We start from the raw sequence: 25,375 nt of genomic DNA on the forward strand, positions 1-25,375 counted from the left end.
CTGCAAATGTTTTTGGGACATTCAGAGCTCTCTGACACTTTTTTTGGGCCACCAACATTTTCTGGACTTTAGGGGCTCTAGGATGCCTATAAACCCCTTTTTTGGGCATCCAAAGTTTTCAACCTTTTTGCAGGCCTAAGATGCATTTTAAGGCCTTTTTGGGCTGCTAACATATACTGAACTTTCAGGGTGTAGGATGCATTTTCCGTGCCCAAAATATTTTTGGGAAATTCAGTGGTCTAGGATGCTGGTTAATGCCCCTTTCAAGCTGCAAATGTTTTTGGGTCATTCAGAGCTCTCTGACAGTTTTTTGGGCCACCAACATTTTCTGGACTTTAGGGGGTCTAGGATGTCTGTAAAGCCCTTTTTTGGGCCTCCAAAGATTTCAACCTTTTTGCAGGCCTTAGATGCATTTTCAGGGCTTTTTTGGCTGCTAACATATACTGAACGTTCAAGGGTATAGGATTCATTTTTTCGTTCCCAAAATATTTTTGGGAAATTCAGTGGTCTAGGATGCAGGTTAATTCCCCTTTCAGGCTGCAAATGTTTTTGGGACATTCAGAGCTCTCTGACACAGTTTTTGGGCCACCAATATTTTCTGGACTTTAGCGGGTCTAGGATGCCTGTAAACCCCTTTTTTGGGCCTTCAAAGTTTTCAACCTTTTTGCAGGCCTAAGATGCATTTTAAGGCCTTTTTTTGGGCTGCTATCATATTCTGAACTTTCAGGGGTGTAGGATGCATTTTTCGTGCCCAAAATATTTTTGAGAATTTCAGTGGTCTAGGATGCGGGTTAATGCCCCTTTGAAGCTGCAAATGTTTTTGGGTCATTCAGAGCTCTCTGACAGTTTTTGGGCCACCAACATTTTCTGGACTTTAGGGGGTAGGATGTCTGTAAACCCCTTTTTTGGGCCTCCAAAGTTTTCAACCTTTTTGCAGGCCTAAGATGCATTTTAAGGCCTTTTTTGCCTGCTAACATATTCTGAACGTTCACGGGTGTAGGATGCATTTTCCGTGCCCAAAATATTTTTGGGAAATTCAGTCGTCTAGGATGCGGGTTAATGCCCCTTTCAGGCTGCAAATGTTTTTGGGACATTCAGAGCTCTCTGACACAGTTTTTGGGCCACAAACATTTTCTGGACTTTAGGGGGTCTAGGATGTCTGTAAAGCCCTTTTTTGGGCCTCCAAAGATTTCAACCTTTTTGCAGGCCTTAGATGCATTTTCAGGGCTTTTTTGGCTGCTAACATATACTGAACGTTCAAGGGTATAGGATTCATTTTTTCGTTCCCAAAATATTTTTGGGAAATTCAGTGGTCTAGGATGCGGGTTAATGCCCCCTTCAGGCTGCAAATGTTTTTGGGACATTCAGAGCTGTCTGACACAGTTTTTGGGCCACAAATATTTTCTGGACTTTAGGGGCTCTAGGATGCCTGTAAACCACTTTTTTGGGCATCCAAAGTTTTCAACCTTTTTGCAGGCCTAAGATGCATTTTAAGGCCTTTTTGGGCTGCTAACATATACTGAACTTTCAGGGTGTAGGATGCATTTTCCGTGCCCAAAATATTTTTGGGAAATTCAGTGGTCTAGGATGCGGGTTAATACCCCTTTCAGGCTGTAAATGTTTTTGGGACATTCAGAGCTCTCTGAAACAGTTTTTGGGCCACCAACATTTTCTGGACTTTAGGGGGTCTAGGATGCCTGTAAACCCCTTTTTTTGGCCTTCAAAGTTTTCAACCTTTTTGCAGGCCTAAAATGCATTTTAAGGCCTTTTTTGGGCTGCTATCATATTCTGAACTTTCAGGGGTGTAGGATGCATTTTTTGTGCCCAAAATATTTTTGAGAATTTCAGTGGTCTAGGATGCGGGTTAATGCCCCTTTGAAGCTGCAAATGTTTTTGGGTCATTCAGAGCTCTCTGACAGTTTTTGGGCCACCAATATTTTCTGGACTTTAGGGGGTCTAGGATGTCTGTAAACCCCTTTTTTGGGCCTCCAAAGTTTTCAACCTTTTTGCAGGCCTAAGATGCATTTTAAGGCCTTTTTTGCCTGCTAACATATTCTGAACGTTCACGGGTGTAGGATGCATTTTCCGTGCCCAAAATATTTTTGAGAATTTCAGTGGTCTAGGATGCGGGTTAATGCCCCTTTCAGGCTGCAAATGTTTTTGGGACATTCAGAGCTCTCTGACGCAGTTTTTGGGCCACCAATATTTTCTGGACTTTAGGGGCTCTAGGATGCCTATAAACCCCTTTTTTGGGCATCCAAAGTTTTCAACCTTTTTGCAGGCCTAAGTTGCATTTTAAGGCCTTTTTGGGATGCTAACATATACTGAACTTTCAGGGTGTAGGATGCATTTTCCGTGCCCAAAATATTTTTGGGAAATTCAGTCGTCTAGGATGCGGGTTAATGCCCCTTTCAGGCTGCAAATGTTTTTGGGACATTCAGAGCTCTCTGACACAGTTTTTGGGCCACAAACATTTTCTGGACTTTAGGGGGTCTAGGATGTCTGTAAAGCCGTTTTTTGGGCCTCCAAAGTTTTCAACCTTTTTGCAGGCCTAAGATGCATTTTAAGGCCTTTTTTGCCTGCTAACATATTCTGAACGTTCACGGGTGTAGGATGCATTTTCCGTGCCCAAAATATTTTTGGGAAATTCAGTTGTCTAGGATGCGGGTTAATGCCCCTTTCAAGCTGCAAATGTTTTTGGGGTCATTCAGAGCTCTCTGACAGTTTTTGGGCCACAAACATTTTCTGGACTTTAGGGGCTCTAGGATGCCTGTAAACCCCTTTTTTGGGCATCCAAAGTTTTCAACCTTTTTGCAGGCCTATGATGCATTTTCAGACCTTTTTGGGCTGCTAACATATACTGAACTTTCAGGGTGTAGGATGCATTTTCGTGCCCTAAATATTTTTGGGAAATTCAGTGGTCTAGGATGCTGGTTAATGCCCCTTTCAAGCTGCAAATGTTTTTTTTCATTCAGAGCTCTCTGACAGTTTTTGGGCCACCAACATTTTCTGGACTTTAGGGGGTCTAGGATGTCTGTAAACCCCTTTTTTGGGCCTCCAAAGTTTTCAACCTTTTTGCAGGCCTAAGATGCATTTTAAGGCCTTTATTGCCTGCTAACATATTCTGAACGTTCACGGGTGTAGGATGCATTTTCCGTGCCCAAAATATTTTTGGGAAATTCAGTTGTCTAGGATGCGGGTTAATGCCCCTTTCAGGCTGCAAATGTTTTTGGGACATTCAGAGCTCTCTGACACAGTTTTTGGGCCACAAACATTTTCTGGACTTTAGGGGGTCTAGGATGTCTGTAAAGCCCTTTTTTGGGCCTCCAAAGTTTTCAATGTTTTTACAGGCCTTAGATGCATTTTAAGGGCTTTTTTGGATGCTAACATATACTGAACGTTCAGGGGTATAGGATTCATTTTTTTGTTCCCAATATATTTTTGGGATTTTCAGTGGTCTAGGATGCGGGTTAATGCCCCTTTCAGGCTGCAAATGTTTTTGGGACATTCAGAGCTCTCTGACACAGTTTTTGGGCCACCAACATTTTCTGGACTTTAGGGGGTCTAGGATGCCTGTAAACCCCTTTTTTGGGCCTTAAAAGTTTTCAACCTTTTTGCAGGCCTAAGATGCATTTTAAGGCCTTTTTTGGGCTGCTAACATATACTGAACTTTCAGGGGTGTAGGATGCATTTTTGGTGCCCAATATATTTTTGAGAATTTCAGTGGTCTAGGATGCGGGTTAATGCCCCTTTCAAGCTGCAAATGTTTTTGGGTCATTCAGAGCTCTCTGACAGTTTTTGGGCCACCAACATTTTCTGGACTTTAGGGGGTCTAGGATGTCTGTAAACCCCTTTTTTGGGCCTCCAAAGTTTTCAACATTTTTGCAGGCCTAAGATGCATTTTAAGGCCTTTTTTGCCTGCTAACATATTCTGAACGTTCACGGGTGTAGGATGCATTTTCCGTGCCCAAAATATTTTTGAGAATTTCAGTGGTCTAGGATGCGGGTTAATGCCCCTTTCAGGCTGCAAATGTTTTTGGGACATTCAGAGCTCTCTGACACAGTTTTTGGGCCACAAACATTTTCTGGACTTTAGGGGGTCTAGGATGTCTGTAAACCCCTTTTTTGGGCCTCCAAAGTTTTCAACCTTTTTGCAGGGCTAAGATGCATTTTAAGGCCTTTTTTGCCTGCTAACATATTCTAAACGTTCACGGGTGTAGGATGCATTTTCCGTGCCCAAAATGTTTTTGGGAAATTCAGTCGTCTAGGATGCGGGTTAATGCCCTTTTCAGGCTGCAAATGTTTTTGGGACATTCAGAGCTCTCTGACACAGTTTTTGGGCCACAAACATTTTCTGGACTTTAGGGGGTCTAGGATGTCTGTAAAGCCCTTTTTTGGGCCTCCAAAGTTTTCAACCTTTTTGCAGGCCTTAGATGCATTTTAAGGGCTTTTTTGGCTGCTAACATATACTGAACCTTCAAGGGTATAGGATTCATTTTTTCGTCCCTAATATATTTTTGGGATTTTCAGTGGTCTAGGATGCGGGTTAATGCCCCTTTCAGGCTGCAAATGATTTTGGGACATTCAGAGCTCTCTGACACAGTTTTTGGGCCACCAATATTTTCTGGACTTTAGGGGCTCTAGGATGCCTATAAACCCCTTTTTTGGGCATCCAAAGTTTTCAACCTTTTTGCAGGCCTAAGATGCATTTTAAGGCCTTTTTGGGCAGCTAACATATACTGAACTTTCAGGGTGTAGGATGCATTTTCCGTGCCCAAAATATTTTTGGGAAATTCAGTGGTCTAGGATGCGGGTTAATGCCCCTTTCAGGCTGCAAATGTTTTTTGGACATTCAGAGCTCTCTGACACAGTTTTTGGGCCACCAACATTTTCTGGACTTTAGGGGCTCTAGGATGCCTGTAAACCCCTTTTTTGGGCCTCCAAAGTTTTCAACCTTTTTGCAGGCCTAAGATGCATTTTAAGGCCTTTTTTGCCTGCTAACATATTCTGAACGTTCACGGGTGTAGGATGCATTTTCCGTGCCCAAAATATTTTTGGGAAATTCAGTTGTCTAGGATGCGGGTTAATGCCCCTTTCAAGCTTAAAAATGTTTTTGGGGTAATTCAAAGCTCTCTGAAGGTTTTTGGGCCACCAACATTTTCTGGACTTTAGGGGGTCTAGGATGTCTGTAAAGCCCTTTTTTGGGCCTCCAAAGTTTTCAACCTTTTTGCAGGCCTTAGATGCATTTTAAGGGCTTTTTTGGCTGCTAACATATACTGAACCTTCAAGGGTATAGGATTCATTTTTTCGTCCCTAATATATTTTTGGGATTTTCAGTGGTCTAGGATGCGGGTTAATGCCCCTTTCAAGCTGCAAATGTTTTTGGGTCATTCAGAGCTCTCTGACAGTTTTTGGGCCACCAACATTTTCTGGACTTTAGGGGGTCTAGGATGTCTGTAAACCCCTTTTTTGGGCCTCCAAAATTTTCAACCTTTTTGCAGGGCTAAGATGCATTTTAAGGCCTTTTTTGCCTGCTAACATATTCTGAACGTTCACGGGTGTAGGATGCATTTTCCGTGCCCAAAATATTTTTGGGAAATTCAGTGGTCTAGGATGCGGGTTAATGCCCCTTTCAAGCTGCAAATGTTTTTGGGGGTCATTCAGAGCTCTCTGACAGTTTTTGGGCCACCAACATTTTCTGGACTTTAGGGGGTCTAGGATGTCTGTAAACCCCTTTTTTGGGCCTCCAAAATTTTCAACCTTTTTGCAGGGCTAAGATGCATTTTAAGGCCTTTTTTGCCTGCTAACATATTCTGAACGTTCACGGGTGTAGGATGCATTTTCCGTGCCCAAAATATTTTTGGGAAATTCAGTGGTCTAGGATGCGGGTTAATGCCCCTTTCAGGCTGCAAATGTTTTTTGGACATTCAGAGCTCTCTGACACAGTTTTTGGGCCACCAACATTTCCTGGACTTTAGGGGGTCTAGGATGCCTGTAAACCCCTTTTATGGGCCTTCAAAGTTTTCAAGCTTTTTGCAGGCCTAAGATTCATTTTAAGGCCTTTTTTTGGGCTGCTATCATATTCTGAACTTTCAGGGGTGTAGGATGCATTTTTCGTGCCCAAAATATTTTTGAGAATTTCAGTAGTCTAGGATGCTGGTTAATGCCCCTTTCAAGCTGCAAATGTTTTTGGGTCATTCAGAGCTCTCTGACAGTTTTGGGCCACAAATATTTTCTGGACTTTAGGGGGTCTAGGATGTCTGTAAACCCTTTTTTTGGGCCTCCAAAGTTTTCAACCTTTTTGCAGGCCTATTATGCATTTTAAGACCTTTTTGGGCTGATAACATATACTGAACTTTCAGGGTGTAGGATGCATTTTCGTGCCCTAAAATTTTTGGGAAATTCAGTGGTCTTGGATGCTGGTTAATGCCCCTTTCAAGCTGCAAATGTTTTTGGGTCATTCAGAGCTGTCTGACAGTTTTTGGGCCACCAACATTTTCTGGACTTTAGGGGGTCTAGGATGTCTGTAAACCCCTTTTTTGGGCCTCCAAAGTTTTCAACCTTTTTGCAGGCCTAAGATGCATTTTAAGGCCTTTTTTGCCTGCTAACATATTCTGAACGTTCACGGGTGTAGGATGCATTTTCCGTGCCCAAAATATTTTTGGGAAATTCAGTTGTCTAGGATGCGGGTTAATGCCCCTTTCAAGCTGCAAATGTTTTGGGGGTCATTCAGAGCTCTCTGGCAGTTTTTGGGCCACCAACATTTTCTGGACTTTAGGGGGTCTAGGATGTCTGTAAACCCCTTTTTTGGGCCTCCAAAATGTTCAACCTTTTTGCAGGGCTAAGATGCATTTTAAGGCCTTTTTTGCCTGCTAACATATTCTGAACGTTCACGGGTGTAGGATGCATTTTCCGTGCCCAAAATATTTTTGGGAAATTCAGTGGTCTAGGATGCGGGTTAATGCCCCTTTCAGGCTGCAAATGTTTTTTGGACATTCAGAGCTCTCTGACACAGTTTTTGGGCCACCAACATTTTCTGGACTTTAGGGGGTCTAGGATGTCTGTAAAGCCCTTTTTTGGGCCTCCAAAGTTTTCAACCTTTTTGCAGGCCTAAGATGCATTTTAAGGCCTTTTTTGCCTGCTAACATATTCTGAACGTTCACGGGTGTAGGATGCATTTTCCGTGCCCAAAATATTTTTGGGAAATTCAGTTGTCTAGGATGCGGGTTAATGCCCCTTTCAGGCTGCAAATGTTTTTGGGACATTCAGAGCTCTCTGACACAGTTTTTGGGCCACAAACATTTTCTGGACTTTAGGGGGTCTAGGATGTCTGTAAAGCCCTTTTTTGGGCCTCCAAAGTTTTCAACCTTTTTGCAGGCCTTAGATGCATTTTCAGGGCTTTTTTGGCTGCTAACATATACTGAACGTTCAAGGGTATAGGATTCATTTTTTCGTTCCCAAAATATTTTTGGGAAATTCAGTGGTCTAGGATGCGGGTTAATGCCCCTTTCAGGCTGCAAATGTTTTTGGGAAATTCAGAGCTCTCTGACACAGTTTTTGGGCCACCAATATTTTCTGGACTTTAGGGGCTCTAGGATGCCTGTAAACCCCTTTTTTGGGCATCCAAAGTTTTCAACCTTTTTGCAGGCCTATGATGCATTTTAAGACCTTTTTGGGCTGCTAACATATACTGAACTTTCAGGGTGTAGGATGCATTTTCGTGCCCTAAATATTTTTGGGAAATTCAGTGGTCTAGGATGCTGGTTAATGCCCCTTTCAAGCTGCAAATGTTTTTGGGTTATTCAGAGCTCTCTGACAGTTTTTGGGCCACCAACATTTTCTGGACTTTAGGGGGTCTAGGATGTCTGTAAACCCCTTTTTTGGGCCTCCAAAGTTTTCAACCTTTTTGCAGGCCTAAGATGCATTTTAAGGCCTTTTTTGCCTGCTAACATATTCTGAACGTTCACGGGTGTAGGATGCATTTTCCGTGCCCAAAATATTTTTGGGAAATTCAGTTGTCTAGGATGCGGGTTAATGCCCCTTTCAGGCTGCAAATGTGTTTGGGACATTCAGAGCTCTCTGACACAGTTTTTGGGCCACAAACATTTTCTGGAATTTAGGGGGTCTAGGATGTCTGTAAAGCCCTTTTTTGGGCCTCCAAAGTTTTCAATGTTTTTACAGGCCTTAGATGCATTTTAAGGGCTTTTTTGGCTGCTAACATATACTGAACGTTCAGGGGTATAGGATTCATTTTTTCGTTCCCAATATATTTTTGGGATTTTCAGTGGTCTAGGATGCGGGTTAATGCCCCTTTCAGGCTGCAAATGTTTTTGGGACATTCAGAGCTCTCTGACACAGTTTTTGGGCCACCAACATTTTCTGGACTTTAGGGGGTCTAGGATGCCTGTAAACCCCTTTTTTGGGCCTTAAAAGTTTTCAACCTTTTTGCAGGCCTAAGATGCATTTTAAAGCCTTTTTTGGGCTGCTAACATATACTGAACTTTTAGGGGTGTAGGATGCATTTTTGGTGCCCAATATATTTTTGAGAATTTCAGTGGTCTAGGATGCGGGTTAATGCCCCTTTCAAGCTGCAAATGTTTTTGGGTCATTCAGAGCTCTCTGACAGTTTTTGGGCCACCAAAAGTTGCTGGACTTTAGGGGGTCTAGGATGTCTGTAAAGCCCTTTTTTGGGCCTCCAAAGTTTTCAACTTTTTTGCAGGCCTTAGATGCATTTTAAGGGCTTTTTTGGCTGCTAACATATACTGAACGTTCAGGGGTATAGGATTCATTTTTTCGTTCCCAATATATTTTTGGGATTTTCAGTGGTCTAGGATGTGGGTTAATGCCCCTTTCAGGCTGCAAATGTTTTTGGGACATTCAGAGCTCTCTGACACAGTTTTTGGGCCACCAACATTTTCTGGACTTTAGGGGGTCTAGGATGCCTGTAAACCCCTTTTTTTGGCCTTCAAAGTTTTCAACCTTTTTGAAGGCCTAAGATGCATTTTAAGGCCTTTTTTGGGCTGCTAACATATACTGAACATTCAGGGGTGTAGGATGCATTTTTCGTGCCCAAAATATTTTTGGAAATTCAGTCGTCTAGGATGCGGGTTATTGCCCCTATCAGGCTGCAAATGTTTTTGGGACATTCAGAGCTCTCTGGACTTTAGGGGGTCTAGGATGTCTGTAAAGCCCTTTTTTGGGCCTCCAAAGTTTTCAACCTTTTTGCAGGCCTAAGATGCATTTTAAGGCCTTTTTGGGCTGCTAACATATACTGAACTTTCAGGGTGTAGGATGCATTTTCCGTGCCCAAAATATTTTTAAGAATTTCAGTGGTCTAGGATGCGGGTTAATACCCCTTTGAAGCTGCAAATGTTTTTGGGTCATTCAGAGCTCTCTGACAGTTTTTGGGCCACCAACATTTTCTGGACTTTAGGGGGTCTAGGATGTCTGTAAACCCCTTTTTTGGGCCTCCAAAGTTTTCAACCTTTTTGCAGGCCTAAGATGCATTTTAAGGCCTTTTTTGCCTGCTAACATATTCTGAACGTTCACGGGTGTAGGATGCATTTTCCGTGCCCAAAATATTTTTGGGAAATTCAGTTGTCTAGGATGCAGGTTAATGCCCCTTTCAGGCTGCAAATGTTTTTGGGACATTCAGAGCTCTCTGACACAGTTTTTGGGCCACAAACATTTTCTGGACTTTAGGGGGTCTAGGATGTCTGTAAAGCCCTTTTTTGGGCCTCCAAAGTTTTCAATGTTTTTACAGGCCTTAGATGCATTTTAAGGGCTTTTTTGGCTGTTAACATATACTGAACGTTCAAGGGTGTAGGATTCATTTTTTCGTCCCCAATATATTTTTGGGATTTTCAGTGGTCTAGGATGCGGGTTAATGCCCCTTTCAGGCTGCAAATGTTTTTGGGACATTCAGAGCTCTCTGACACAGTTTTTGGGCCACGAATATTTTCTGGACTTTAGGGGCTCTAGGATGCCTATAAACCCCTTTTTTGGGCATCCAAAGTTTTCAACCTTTTTGCAGGCCTAAGTTGCATTTTAAGGCCTTTTTTGGGCTGCTAACATATACTGAACTTTCAGGGTGTAGGATGCATTTTCCGTGCCCAAAATATTTTTGGGAAATTCAGTGGTCTAGGATGCGGGTTAATGCCCCTTTCAGGCTGCAAATGTTTTTGGGACATTCAGAGCTCTCTGACACAGTTTTTGGGCCACCAACATTTTCTGGACTTTAGGGGGTCTAGGATGCCTGTAAACCCCTTTTTTGGGCCTTCAAAGTTTTCAACCTTTTTGCAGGCCTAAGATGCATTTTAAGGTCTTTTTTGCCTGCTAACATATTCTGAACGTTCACGGGTGTAGGATGCATTTTCCGTGCCCAAGATATTTTTGGGAAATTCAGTCGTCTAGAATGCGGGTTAATGCCCCTTTCAGGCTGCAAATGTTTTTGGGACATTCAGAGCTCTCTGACACAGTTTTTGGGCCACAAACATTTTCTGGAATTTAGGGGGTCTAGGATGTCTGTAAAGCCCTTTTTTGGGCCTCCAAAGTTTTCAACTTTTTTGCAGGCCTTAGAGGCATTTTAAGGGCTTTTTTGGCTGCTAACATATACTGAACGTTCAGGGGTATAGGATTCATTTTTTCGTTCCCAATATATTTTTGGGATTTTCAGTGGTCTAGGATGCGGGTTAATGCCCCTTTCAGGCTGCAAATGTTTTTGGGACATTCAGAGCTCTCTGACACAGTTTTTGGGCCACCAATATTTTCTGGACTTTAGGGGCTCTAGGATGCCTGTAAAGCCCTTTTTTGGGCATCCAAAGTTTTCAACCTTTTTGCAGGCCTAAGATGCATTTTAAGGCCTTTTTGGGCTGCTAACATATACTGAACTTTCAGGGTGTAGGATGCATTTTCTGTGCCCAAAATATTTTTGGGAAATTCAGTGGTCTAGGATGCGGGTTAATGCCCCTTTTAGGCTGCAAATGTTTTTTGGACATTCAGAGCTCTCTGACACAGTTTTTGGGCCACCAACATTTTCTGGACTTTAGGGGGTCTAGGATGCTTGTAAACCCCTTTTTTTGGGCCTTCAAAGTTTTCAACCTTTTTGCAGGCCTAAGATGCATTTAAAGGCCTTTTTTTGGGCTTCTATCATATTCTGAATTTTCAGGGGTGTAGGATGCATTTTTCGTGCCCAAAATATTTTTGAGAATTTCAGTGGTCTAGGATGCGGGTTAATGCCCCTTTCAAGCTGCAAATGTTTTTGGGTCATTCAGAGCTCTCTGACAGTTTTTGGGCCACCAACATTTTCTGGACTTTAGGGGGTCTAGGATGTCTGTAAACCCCTTTTTTGGGCCTCCAAAGTTTTCAACCTTTTTGCAGGCCTAAGATGCATTTTAAGGCCTTTTTTGCCTGCTAACATATTCTGAACGTTCACGGGTGTAGGATGCATTTTCCGTGCCCAAAATATTTTTTTGAAAATTCAGTCGTGTAGGATGCGGGTTAATGCCCCTTTCAGGCTGCAAATGTTTTTGGGATATTCAGAGCTCTCTGACACAGTTTTTGAGCCACAAACATTTTCTGGACTTTAGGGGGTCTAGGATGTCTGTAAAGCCCTTTTTTGGGCCTCCAAAGTTTTCAACCTTTTTGCAGGCCTAAGATGCATTTTAAGGCCTTTTTTGGGCTGCTAACATATACTGAACATTCAAGGGTATAGGATTCATTTTTTCGTCCCCAATATATTTTTGGGATTTTCAGTGGTCTAGGATGCGGGTTAATATCCCTTTCAGGCTGCAAATGTTTTTGGGACATTCAGAGCTCTCTGACACAGTTTTTGGGCCACCAATATTTTCTGGACTTTAGGGGCTCTAGGATGCCTATAAACCCCTTTTTCGGGCATCCAAAGTTTTCAACCTTTTTGCAGGCCTAAGATGCATTTTAAGGCCTTTTTGGGGTGCTAACATATACTGAACTTTCAGGGTGTAGGATGCATTTTCCGTGCCCAAAATATTTTTGGGAAATTCAGTGGTCTAGGATGCGGGTTAATGCCCCTTTCAGGCTGCAAATGTTTTTTGGACATTCAGAGCTCTCTGACACAGTTTTTGGGCCACCAACATTTTCTGGACTTTAGGGGGTCTAGGATGCCTGTAAACCCCTTTTTTGGGCCTTCAAAGTTTTCAACCTTTTTGCAGGCCTAAGATGCATTTTAAGGCCTTTTTTGCCTGCTAACATATTCTGAAAGTTCACGGGTGTAGGATGCATTTTCCTTGCCCAAAATATTTTTTGGAAATTCAGTCGTCTAGGATGCGGGTTAATGCCCCTTTCAGGCTGCAAATGTTTTTGGGGTCATTCAGAGCTCTCTGACAGTTTTTGGGCCACCAACATTTTCTGGACTTTAGGGGGTCTAGGATGTCTGTAAAGCCCTTTTTTGGGCCTCCAAAGTTTTCAATGTTTTTACAGGCCTTAGATGCATTTTAAGGGCTTTTTTGGCTGCTAACATATACTGAACGTTCAGGGGTATAGGATTCATTTTTTCGTTCCCAATATATTTTTGGGATTTTCAGTGGTCTAGGATGCGGGTTAATGCCCCTTTCAGGCTGCAAATGTTTTTGGGACATTCAGAGCTCTCTGACACAGTTTTTGGGCCACCAACATTTTCTGGACTTTAGGGGGTCTAGGATGTCTGTAAAGCCCTTTTTTGGGCCTCCAAAGTTTTCAACCTTTTTGCAGGCCTAAGATGCATTTTAAGGCCTTTTTGGGCTGCTAACATATACTGAACTTTCAGGGTGTAGGATGCATTTCCCGTGCCCAAAATATTTTTGAGAATTTCAGTGGTCTAGGATGCGGGTTAATACCCCTTTGAAGCTGCAAATGTTTTTGGGTCATTCAGAGCTCTCTGACAGTTTTTGGGCCACCAACATTTTCTGGACTTTAGGGGGTCTAGGATGTCTGTAAACCCTTTTTTTGGGCCTCCAAAGTTTTCAACCTTTTTGCAGGCCTAAGATGCATTTTAAGGCCTTTTTTGCCTGCTAACATATTCTGAACGTTCACGGGTGTAGGATGCATTTTCCGTGCCCAAAATATTTTTGGGAAATTCAGTTGTCTAGGATGCGGGTTAATGCCCCTTTCAGGCTGCAAATGTTTTTGGGACATTCAGAGCTCTCTGACACAGTTTTTGGGCCACAAACATTTTCTGGACTTTAGGGGGTCTAGGATGTCTGTAAAGCCCTTTTTTGGGCCTCCAAAGTTTTCAATGTTTTTGCAGGCCTTAGAGGCATTTTAAGGGCTTTTTTTGGCTGCTAACATATACTGAACGTTCAGGGGTATAGGATTCATTTTTTCGTTCCCAATATATTTTTGGGATTTTCAGTGGTCTAGGATGCGGGTTAATGCCCCTTTCAGGCTGCAAATGTTTTTGGGACATTCAGAGCTCTCTGACACAGTTTTTGGGCCACCAATATTTTCTGGACTTTAGGGGCTCTAGGATGCCTGTAAAGCCCTTTTTTGGGCATCCAAAGTTTTCAACCTTTTTGCAGGCCTAAGATGCATTTTAAGGCCTTTTTGGGCTGCTAACATATACTGAACTTTCAGGGTGTAGGATGCATTTTCCGTGCCCAAAATATTTTTGGGAAATTCAGTGGTCTAGGATGCGGGTTAATGCCCCTTTCAGGCTGCAAATGTTTTTGGGTCATTCAGAGCTCTCTGACAGTTTTTGGGCCACCAACAGTTGCTGGATTTTAGGGGGTCTAGGATGTCTGTAAACCCCTTTTTTGGGCCTCCAAAGTTTTCAACCTTTTTGCAGGCCTAAGATGCATTTTAAGGCCTTTTTTGCCTGCTAACATATTCTGAACGTTCACGGGTGTAGGATGCATTTTCCGTGCCCAAACTATTTTTGGGAAATTCAGTCATCTAGGATGCGGGTTAATGCCCCTTTCAGGCTGCAAATGTTTTTGGGACATTCAGAGCTCCCTGACACAGTTTTTGGGTCACAAATATTTTCTGGACTTTAGGGGGTCTAGGATGTCTGTAAAGCCCTTTTTTGGGCCTCCAAAGTTTTCAACTTTTTTGCAGGCCTTAGATGCATTTTAAGGGCTTTTTTGGCTGCTAACATATACTGAACGTTCAGGGGTATCGGATTCATTTTTTCGTTCCCAATATATTTTTGGGATTTTCAGTGGTCTAGGATGCGGGTTAATGCCCCTTTCAGGCTGCAAATGTTTTTGGGACATTCAGAGCTCTCTGACACAGTTTTTGGGCCACCAACATTTTCTGGACTTTAGGGGGTCTAGGATGCCTGTAAACCCCTTTTTTTGGCCTTCAAAGTTTTCAACCTTTTTGAAGGCCTAAGATGTATTTTAAGGCCTTTTTTGGGCTGCTAACATATACTGAACATTCAGGGGTGTAGGATGCATTTTTCGTGCCCAAAATATTTTTGGAAATTCAGTCGTCTAGGATGCGGGTTATTTCCCCTATCAGGCTGCAAATGTTTTTGGGACATTCAGAGCTCTCTGACACAGTTTTTGGGCCACAAACATTCTCTGGACTTTAGGGGGTCTAGGATGTCTGTAAAGCCCTTTTTTGGGCCTCCAAAGTTTTCAACCTTTTTGCAGGCCTAAGATGCATTTTAAGGCCTTTTTGGGCTGCTAACATATACTGAACTTTCAGGGTGTAGGATGCATTTCCCGTGCCCAAAATATTTTTGAGAATTTCAGTGGTCTAGGATGCGGGTTAATACCCCTTTGAAGCTGCAAATGTTTTTGGGTCATTCAGAGCTCTCTGACAGTTTTTGGGCCACCAACATTTTCTGGACTTTAGGGGGTCTAGGATGTCTGTAAACCCTTTTTTTGGGCCTCCAAAGTTTTCAACCTTTTTGCAGGCCTAAGATGCATTTTAAGGCCTTTTTTGCCTGCTAACATATTCTGAACGTTCACGGGTGTAGGATGCATTTTCCGTGCCCAAAATATTTTTGGGAAATTCAGTTGTCTAGGATGCGGGTTAATGCCCCTTTCAGGCTGCAAATGTTTTTGGGACATTCAGAGCTCTCTGACACAGTTTTTGGGCCACAAACATTTTCTGGACTTTAGGGGGTCTAGGATGTCTGTAAAGCCCTTTTTTGGGCCTCCAAAGTTTTCAACTTTTTTGCAGGCCTTAGATGCATTTTAAGGGCTTTTTTGGCTGCTAACATATACTGAACGTTCAGGGGTATAGGATTCATTTTTTCGTTCCCAATATATTTTTGGGATTTTCAGTGGTCTAGGATGCGGGTTAATGCCCCTTTCAGGCTGCAAATGTTTTTGGGACATTCAGAGCTCTCTGACACAGTTTTTGGGCCACCAACATTTTCTGGACTTTAGGGGGTCTAGGATGCCTGTAAACCCCTTTTTTTGGCCTTCAAAGTTTTCAACCTTTTTGAAGGCCTAAGATGCATTTTAAGGCCTTTTTTGGGCTGCTAACATATACTGAACATTCAGGGGTGTAGGATGCATTTTTCGTGCCCAAAATATTTTTGGGAAATTCAGTGGTCTAGGATGCGGGTTAATGCCCCTTTCAGGCTGCAAATGTTTTTGGGACATTCAGAGCTCTCTGACACAGTTTTTGGGCCACCAACATTTTCTGGACTTTAGGGGGTCTAGGATGCCTGTAAACCCCTTTTTTGGGCCTTCAAAGTTTTCAACCTTTTTGCAGGCCTAAGATGCATTTTAAGGTCTTTTTTGCCTGCTAACATATTCTGAACGTTCACGGGTGTAGGATGCATTTTCCGTGCCCAAAATATTTTTGGGAAATTCAGTCGTCTAGGATGCGGGTTAATGCCCCTTTCAGGCTGCAAATGTTTTTGGGACATTCAGAGCTCTCTGACACAGTTTTTGGGCCACAAACATTTTCTGGAATTTAGGGGGTCTAGGATGTCTGTAAAGCCCTTTTTTGGGCCTCCAAAGTTTTCAACTTTTTTGCAGGCCTTAGAGGCATTTTAAGGGCTTTTTTGGCTGCTAACATATACTGAACGTTCAGGGGTATAGGATTCATTTTTTCGTTCCCAATATATTTTTGGGATTTTCAGTGGTCTAGGATGCGGGTTAATGCCCCTTTCAGGCTGCAAATGTTTTTGGGACATTCAGAGCTCTCTGACACAGTTTTTGGGCCACCAATATTTTCTGGACTTTAGGGGCTCTAGGATGCCTGTAAAGCCCTTTTTTGGGCATCCAAAGTTTTCAACCTTTTTGCAGGCCTAAGATGCATTTTAAGGCCTTTTTGGGCTGCTAACATATACTGAACTTTCAGGGTGTAGGATGCATTTTCCGTGCCCAAAATATTTTTGGGAAATTCAGTGGTCTAGGATGCGGGTTAATGCCCCTTTTAGGCTGCAAATGTTTTTTGGACATTCAGAGCTCTCTGACAGAGTTTTTGGGCCACCAACATTTTCTGGACTTTAGGGGGTCTAGGATGCTTGGAAACCCCTTTTTTTGGGCCTTCAAAGTTTTCAACCTTTTTGCAGGCCTAAGATGCATTTTAAGGCCTTTTTTTGGGCTTCTATCATATTCTGAATTTTCAGGGGTGTAGGATGCATTTTTCGTGCCCAAAATATTTTTGAGAATTTCAGTGGTCTAGGATGCGGGTTAATGCCCCTTTTAGGCTGCAAATGTTTTTTGGACATTCAGAGCTCTCTGACACAGTTTTTGGGCCACCAACATTTTCTGGACTTTAGGGGGTCTAGGATGCCTGTAAACCCCTTTTTTGGGCCTTCAAAGTTTTCAACCTTTTTGCAGGCCTAAGATGCATTTTAAGGCCTTTTTTGCCTGCTAACATATTCTGAACGTTCACGGGTGTAGGATGCATTTTCCGTGCCCAAAATATTTTTGGGAAATTCAGTCGTCTAGGATGCGGGTTAATGCCCCTTTCAGGATGCAAATGTTTTTGGGGTCATTCAGAGCTCTCTGACAGTTTTTGGGCCACCAACATTTTCTGGACTTTAGGGGGTCTAGGATGTCTGTAAACCCCTTATTTGGGCCTCCAAAGTTTTCAACCTTTTTGCAGGCCTAAGATGCATTTTAAGGCCTTTTTTGCCTGCTAAGATATTCTGAACGTTCACGGGTGTAGGATGCATTTTCCATGCCCAAAATATTTTTGGGAAATTCAGTTGTCTAGGATGCGGGTTAATGCCCCTTTCAGGCTGCAAATGTTTTTGGGACATTCAGAGCTCTCTGACACAGTTTTTGGGCCACAAACATTTTCTGGACTTTAGGGGGTCTAGGATGTCTGTAAAGCCCTTTTTTGGGCCTCCAAAGTTTTCAATGTTTTTACAGGCCTTAGATGCATTTTAAGGGCTTTTTTGGCTGCTAACATATACTGAACGTTCAGGGGTATAGGATTCATTTTTTCGTTCCCAATATATTTTTGGGATTTTCAGTGGTCTAGGATGCGGGTTAATGCCCCTTTCAGGCTGCAAATGTTTTTGGGACATTCAGAGCTCTCTGACACAGTTTTTGGGCCACCAACATTTTCTGGACTTTAGGGGTCTAGGATGCCTGTAAACCCCTTTTTTGGGCCTTAAAAGTTTTCAACCTTTTTGCAGGCCTAAGATGCATTTTAAGGCCTTTTTTGGGCTGCTAACATATACTGAACTTTCAGGGGTGTAGGATGCATTTTTGGTGCCCAATATATTTTTGAGAATTTCAGTGGTCTAGGATGCGGGTTAATGCCCCTTTCAAGCTGCAAATGTTTTTGGGTCATTCAGAGCTCTCTGACAGTTTTTGGGCCACCAACAGTTGCTGGATTTTAGGGGGTCTAGGATGTCTGTAAACCCCTTTTTTGGGCCTCCAAAGTGTTCAACCTTTTTGCAGGCCTAAGATGCATTTTAAGGCCTTTTTTGCCTGCTAACATATTCTGAACGTTCAGGGGTGTAGGATGCATTTTCCGTGCCCAAAATATTTTTGGGAAATTCAGTCATCTAGGATGCGGGTTAATGCCCCTTTCAGGCTGCAAATGTTTTTGGGACATTCAGAGCTCTCTGACACAGTTTTTGGGTCACAAATATTTTCTGGACTTTAGGGGGTCTAGGATGTCTGTAAAGCCCTTTTTTGGGCCTCCAAAGTTTTCAACTTTTTTGCAGGCCTTAGATGCATTTTAAGGGCTTTTTTGGCTGCTAACATATACTGAACGTTCAGGGGTATCGGATTCATTTTTTCGTTCCCAATATATTTTTGGGATTTTCAGTGGTCTAGGATGCGGGTTAATGCCCCTTTCAGGCTGCAAATGTTTTTGGGACATTCAGAGCTCTCTGACACAGTTTTTGGGCCACCAACATTTTCTGGACTTTAGGGGGTCTAGGATGCCTGTAAACCTCTTTTTTTGGCCTTCAAAGTTTTCAACCTTTTTGAAGGCCTAAGATGTATTTTAAGGCCTTTTTTGGGCTGCTAACATATACTGAACATTCAGGGGTGTAGGATGCATTTTTCGTGCCCAAAATATTTTTGGAAATTCAGTCGTCTAGGATGCGGGTTATTGCCCCTATCAGGCTGCAAATGTTTTTGGGACATTCAGAGCTCTCTGACACAGTTTTTGGGCCACCAACATTTTCTGGACTTTAGGGGGTCTAGGATGTCTGTAAAGCCCTTTTTTGGGCCTCCAAAGTTTTCAACCTTTTTGCAGGCCTAAGATGCATTTTAAGGCCTTTTTGGGCTGCTAACATATACTGAACTTTCAGGGTGTAGGATGCATTTTCCGTGCCCAAAATATTTTTGAGAATTTCAGTGATCTAGGATGCGGGTTAATACCCCTTTGAAGCTCCAAATGTTTTTGGGTCATTCAGAGCTCTCTGACAGTTTTTGGGCCACCAACATTTTCTGGACTTTAGGGGGTCTAGGATGTCTGTAAACCCCTTTTTTGGGCCTCCAAAGTTTTCAACCTTTTTGCAGGCCTAAGATGCATTTTAAGGCCTTTTTTGCCTGCTAACATATTCTGAACATTCACGGGTGTAGGATGCATTTTCCGTGCCCAAAATATTTTTGGGAAATTCAGTTGTCTAGGATGCGGGTTAATGCCCCTTTCAGGCTGCAAATGTTTTTGGGACATTCAGAGCTCTCTGACACAGTTTTTGGGCCACAAACATTTTCTAGACTTTAGGGGGTCTAGGATGTCTGTAAAGCCCTTTTTTGGGCCTCCAAAGTTTTCAATGTTTTTACAGGCCTTAGATGCATTTTAAGGGCTTTTTTGGCTGCTAACATATACTGAACGTTCAAGGGTGTAGGATTAATTTTTTCGTCCCCAATATATTTTTGGGATTTTCAGTGGTCTAGGATGCGGGTTAATGCCCCTTTCAGGCTGCACATGTTTTTGGGACATTCAGAGCTCTCTGACACAGTTTTTGGGCCACCAATATTTTCTGGACTTTAGGGGCTCTAGGATGCCTATAAACCCCTTTTTTGGGCATCCAAAGTTTTCAACCTTTTTGCAGGCCTAAGTTGCATTTTAAGGTCTTTTTTGCCTGCTAACATATTCTGAACGTTCACGGGTGTAGGATGCATTTTCCGTGCCCAAAATATTTTTGGGAAATTCAGTCGTCTAGGATGCGGGTTAATGCCCCTTTCAGGCTGCAAATGTTTTTGGGACATTCAGAGCTCTCTGACACAGTTTTTGGGCCACAAACATTTTCTGGAATTTAGGGGGTCTAGGATGTCTGTAAAGCCCTTTTTTGGGCCTCCAAAGTTTTCAACTTTTTTGCAGGCCTTAGAGGCATTTTAAGGGCTTTTTTGGCTGCTAACATATACTGAACGTTCAGGGGTATAGGATTCATTTTTTCGTTCCCAATATATTTTTGGGATTTTCAGTGGTCTAGGATGCGGGTTAATGCCCCTTTCAGGCTGCAAATGTTTTTGGGACATTCAGAGCTCTCTGACACAGTTTTTGGGCCAACAATATTTTCTGGACTTTAGGGGCTCTAGGATGCCTGTAAAGCCCTTTTTTGGGCATCCAAAGTTTTCAACCTTTTTGCAGGCCTAAGATGCATTTTAAGGCCTTTTTGGGCTGCTAACATATACTGAACTTTCAGGGTGTAGGATGCATTTTCCGTGCCCAAAATATTTTTGGGAAATTCAGTGGTCTAGGATGCGGGTTAATGCCCCTTTCAGGCTGCAAATGTTTTTGGGACATTCAGAGCTCTCTGGCACAGTTTTAGGCCCACCAACATTTTCTGGACTTTAGGGGGGCTCGGATGCCTGTAAACCCCTTTTTTGGGCCTTCAAAGTTTTCAACCTTTTTGCAGGCCTAAGATGCATTTTAAGGCCTTTTTTTGGGCTGCTATCATATTCTGAACTTTCAGGGGTGTAGGGTGCATTTTTCGTGCCCAAAATATTTTTGAGAATTTCAGTGGTCTACGATGCTGGTTAATGCCCCTTTCAAGCTGCAAATGTTTTTGGGGTCATTCAGAGCTCTCTGACAGTTTTTGGGCCACCAACATTTTCTGGACTTTAGGGGGTCTAGGATGTCTGTAAACCCATTTTTTGGGCCTCCAAAGTTTTCAACCTTTTTGCAGGCCTAAGATGCATTTTAAGGCCTTTTTTGCCTGCTAACATATTCTGAACGTTCACGGGTGTAGGATGCATTTTCCGTGCCCAAAATATTTTCTGGAAATTCAGTCGTTTAGGATGAGGGTTAATGCCCCTTTCAGGCTGCAAATGTTTTTGGGACATTCAGAGCTCTCTGACACAGTTTTTGGGCCACAAACATTTTCTGGACTTTAGGGGGTCTAGGATGTCTGTAAAGCCCTTTTTTGGGCCTCCAAAGTTTTCAACTTTTTTGCAGGCCTTAGAGGCATTTTAAGGGCTTTTTTGGCTGCTAACATATACTGAAGGTTCAGGGGTATAGGATTCATTTTTTCGTTCCCAATATATTTTTGGGATTTTCAGTGGTCTAGGATGCGGGTTAATGCCCCTTTCAGGCTGCAAATGTTTTTGGGACATTCAGAGCTCTCTGACACTTTTTTTGGGCCACCAACATTTTCTGGACTTTAGGGGCTCTAGGATGCCTATAAACCCCTTTTTTGGGCATCCAAAGTTTTCAACCTTTTTGCAGGCCTAAGATGCATTTTAAGGCCTTTTTGGGCTGCTAACATATACTGAACTTTCAGGGTGTAGGATGCATTTTCCGTGCCCAAAATATTTTTGGGAAATTCAGTGGTCTAGGATGCTGGTTAATGCCCCTTTCAAGCTGCAAATGTTTTTGGGTCATTCAGAGCTCTCTGACAGTTTTTTGGGCCACCAACATTTTCTGGACTTTAGGGGGTCTAGGATGTCTGTAAAGCCCTTTTTTGGGCCTCCAAAGTTTTCAACTTTTTTGCAGGCCTTAGAGGCATTTTCAGGGCTTTTTTGGCTGCTAACATATACTGAACGTTCAAGGGTATAGGATTCATTTTTTCGTTCCCAAAATATTTTTGGGAAATTCAGTGGTCTAGGATGCAGGTTAATTCCCCTTTCAGGCTGCAAATGTTTTTGGGACATTCAGAGCTATCTGACACAGTTTTTGGGCCACCAATATTTTCTGGACTTTAGCGGGTCTAGGATGCCTGTAAACCCCTTTTTTGGGCCTTCAAAGTTTTCAACCTTTTTGCAGGCCTAAGATGCATTTTAAGGCCTTTTTTTGGGCTGCTATCATATTCTGAACTTTCAGGGGTGTAGGATGCATTTTTCGTGCCCAAAATATTTTTGAGAATTTCAGTGGTCTAGGATGCGGGTTAATGCCCCTTTGAAGCTGCAAATGTTTTTGGGTCATTCAGAGCTCTCTGACAGTTTTTGGGCCACCAACATTTTCTGGACTTTAGGGGGTAGGATGTCTGTAAACCCCTTTTTTGGGCCTCCAAAGTTTTCAACCTTTTTGCAGGCCTAAGATGCATTTTAAGGCCTTTTTTGCCTGCTAACATATTCTGAACGTTCACGGGTGTAGGATGCATTTTCCGTGCCCAAAATATTTTTGGGAAATTCAGTCGTCTAGGATGCGGGTTAATGCCCCTTTCAGGCTGCAAATGTTTTTGGGACATTCAGAGCTCTCTGACACAGTTTTTGGGCCACAAACATTTTCTGGACTTTAGGGGGTCTAGGATGTCTGTAAAGCCCTTTTTTGGGCCTCCAAAGATTTCAACCTTTTTGCAGGCCTTAGATGCATTTTCAGGGCTTTTTTGGCTGCTTACATATACTGAACATTCAAGGGTATAGGATTCATTTTTTCGTTCCCAAAATATTTTTGGGAAATTCAGTGGTCTAGGATGCGGGTTAATGCCCCCTTCAGGCTGCAAATGTTTTTGGGACATTCAGAGCTCTCTGACACAGTTTTTGGGCCACCAACATTTTCTGGACTTTAGGGGGTCTAGGATGCCTGTAAACCCCTTTTTTTGGCCTTCAAAGTTTTCAACCTTTTTGAAGGCCTAAGATGCATTTTAAGGCCTTTTTTGGGCTGCTAACATATACTGAACATTCAGGGGTGTAGGATGCATTTTTCGTGCCCAAAATATTTTTGGGAAATTCAGTGGTCTAGGATGCGGGTTAATGCCCCTTTCAGGCTGCAAATGTTTTTGGGACATTCAGAGCTCTCTGACACAATTTTTGGGCCACCAACATTTTCTGGACTTTAGGGGGTCTAGGATGCCTGTAAACCCCTTTTTTGGGCCTTCAAAGTTTTCAACCTTTTTGCAGGCCTAAGATGCATTTTAAGGGCTTTTTTGCCTGCTAACATATACTGAACGTTCAGGGGTATAGGATTCATTTTTTCGTTCCCAATATATTTTTGGGATTTTCAGTGGTCTAGGATGCGGGTTAATGCCCCTTTCAGGCTGCAAATGTTTTTGGGACATTCAGAGCTCTCTGACACAGTTTTTGGGCCACCAATATTTTCTGGACTTTAGGGGCTCTAGGATGCCTGTAAAGCCCTTTTTTGGGCATCCAAAGTTTTCAACCTTTTTGCAGGCCTAAGATGCATTTTAAGGCCTTTTTGGGCTGCTAACATATACTGAACTTTCAGGGTGTAGGATGCATTTTCCGTGCCCAAAATATTTTTGGGAAATTCAGTGGTCTAGGATGCGGGTTAATGCCCCTTTTAGGCTGCAAATGTTTTTTGGACATTCAGAGCTCTCTGACAGAGTTTTTGGGCCACCAACATTTTCTGGACTTTAGGGGGTCTAGGATGCTTGGAAACCCCTTTTTTTGGGCCTTCAAAGTTTTCAACCTTTTTGCAGGCCTAAGATGCATTTTAAGGCCTTTTTTTGGGCTTCTATCATATTCTGAATTTTCAGGGGTGTAGGATGCATTTTTCGTGCCCAAAATATTTTTGAGAATTTCAGTGGTCTAGGATGCGGGTTAATGCCCCTTTTAGGCTGCAAATGTTTTTTGGACATTCAGAGCTCTCTGACACAGTTTTTGGGCCACCAACATTTTCTGGACTTTAGGGGGTCTAGGATGCCTGTAAACCCCTTTTTTGGGCCTTCAAAGTTTTCAACCTTTTTGCAGGCCTAAGATGCATTTTAAGGCCTTTTTTGCCTGCTAACATATTCTGAACGTTCACGGGTGTAGGATGCATTTTCCGTGCCCAAAATATTTTTGGGAAATTCAGTCGTCTAGGATGCGGGTTAATGCCCCTTTCAGGATGCAAATGTTTTTGGGGTCATTCAGAGCTCTCTGACAGTTTTTGGGCCACCAACATTTTCTGGACTTTAGGGGGTCTAGGATGTCTGTAAACCCCTTATTTGGGCCTCCAAAGTTTTCAACCTTTTTGCAGGCCTAAGATGCATTTTAAGGCCTTTTTTGCCTGCTAAGATATTCTGAACGTTCACGGGTGTAGGATGCATTTTCCATGCCCAAAATATTTTTGGGAAATTCAGTTGTCTAGGATGCGGGTTAATGCCCCTTTCAGGCTGCAAATGTTTTTGGGACATTCAGAGCTCTCTGACACAGTTTTTGGGCCACAAACATTTTCTGGACTTTAGGGGGTCTAGGATGTCTGTAAAGCCCTTTTTTGGGCTTCCAAAGTTTTCAATGTTTTTACAGGCCTTAGATGCATTTTAAGGGCTTTTTTGGCTGCTAACATATACTGAACGTTCAGGGGTATAGGATTCATTTTTTCGTTCCCAATATATTTTTGGGATTTTCAGTGGTCTAGGATGCGGGTTAATGCCCCTTTCAGGCTGCAAATGTTTTTGGGACATTCAGAGCTCTCTGACACAGTTTTTGGGCCACCAACATTTTCTGGACTTTAGGGGTCTAGGATGCCTGTAAATCCCTTTTTTGGGCCTTAAAAGTTTTCAACCTTTTTGCAGGCCTAAGATGCATTTTAAGGCCTTTTTTGGGCTGCTAACATATACTGAACTTTCAGGGGTGTAGGATGCATTTTTGGTGCCCAATATATTTTTGAGAATTTCAGTGGTCTAGGATGCGGGTTAATGCCCCTTTCAAGCTGCAAATGTTTTTGGGTCATTCAGAGCTCTCTGACAGTTTTTGGGCCACCAACAGTTGCTGGATTTTAGGGGGTCTAGGATGTCTGTAAACCCCTTTTTTGGGCCTCCAAAGTTTTCAACCTTTTTGCAGGCCTAAGATGCATTTTAAGGCCTTTTTTGCCTGCTAACATATTCTGAACGTTCAGGGGTGTAGGATGCATTTTCCGTGCCCAAAATATTTTTGGGAAATTCAGTCATCTAGGATGCGGGTTAATGCCCCTTTCAGGCTGCAAATGTTTTTGGGACATTCAGAGCTCTCTGACACAGTTTTTGGGTCACAAATATTTTCTGGACTTTAGGGGGTCTAGGATGTCTGTAAAGCCCTTTTTTGGGCCTCCAAAGTTTTCAACTTTTTTGCAGGCCTTAGATGCATTTTAAGGGCTTTTTTGGCTGCTAACATATACTGAACGTTCAGGGGTATCGGATTCATTTTTTCGTTCCCAATATATTTTTGGGATTTTCAGTGGTCTAGGATGCGGGTTAATGCCCCTTTCAGGCTGCAAATGTTTTTGGGACATTCAGAGCTCTCTGACACAGTTTTTGGGCCACCAACATTTTCTGGACTTTAGGGGGTCTAGGATGCCTGTAAACCCCTTTTTTTGGCCTTCAAAGTTTTCAACCTTTTTGAAGGCCTAAGATGTATTTTAAGGCCTTTTTTGGGCTGCTAACATATACTGAACATTCAGGGGTGTAGGATGCATTTTTCGTGCCCAAAATATTTTTGGAAATTCAGTCGTCTAGGATGCGGGTTATTGCCCCTATCAGGCTGCAAATGTTTTTGGGACATTCAGAGCTCTCTGACACAGTTTTTGGGCCACCAACATTTTCTGGACTTTAGGGGGTCTAGGATGTCTGTAAAGCCCTTTTTTGGGCCTCCAAAGTTTTCAACCTTTTTGCAGGCCTAAG

The sequence above is a fragment of the Ambystoma mexicanum genome, chromosome 14 (assembly GCF_040938575.1).
Source record: "Ambystoma mexicanum isolate Mex_15411 chromosome 14, UKY_AmexF1_1, whole genome shotgun sequence".
In the NCBI taxonomy this organism is placed as follows: Eukaryota; Metazoa; Chordata; class Amphibia; order Caudata; family Ambystomatidae; genus Ambystoma; species Ambystoma mexicanum.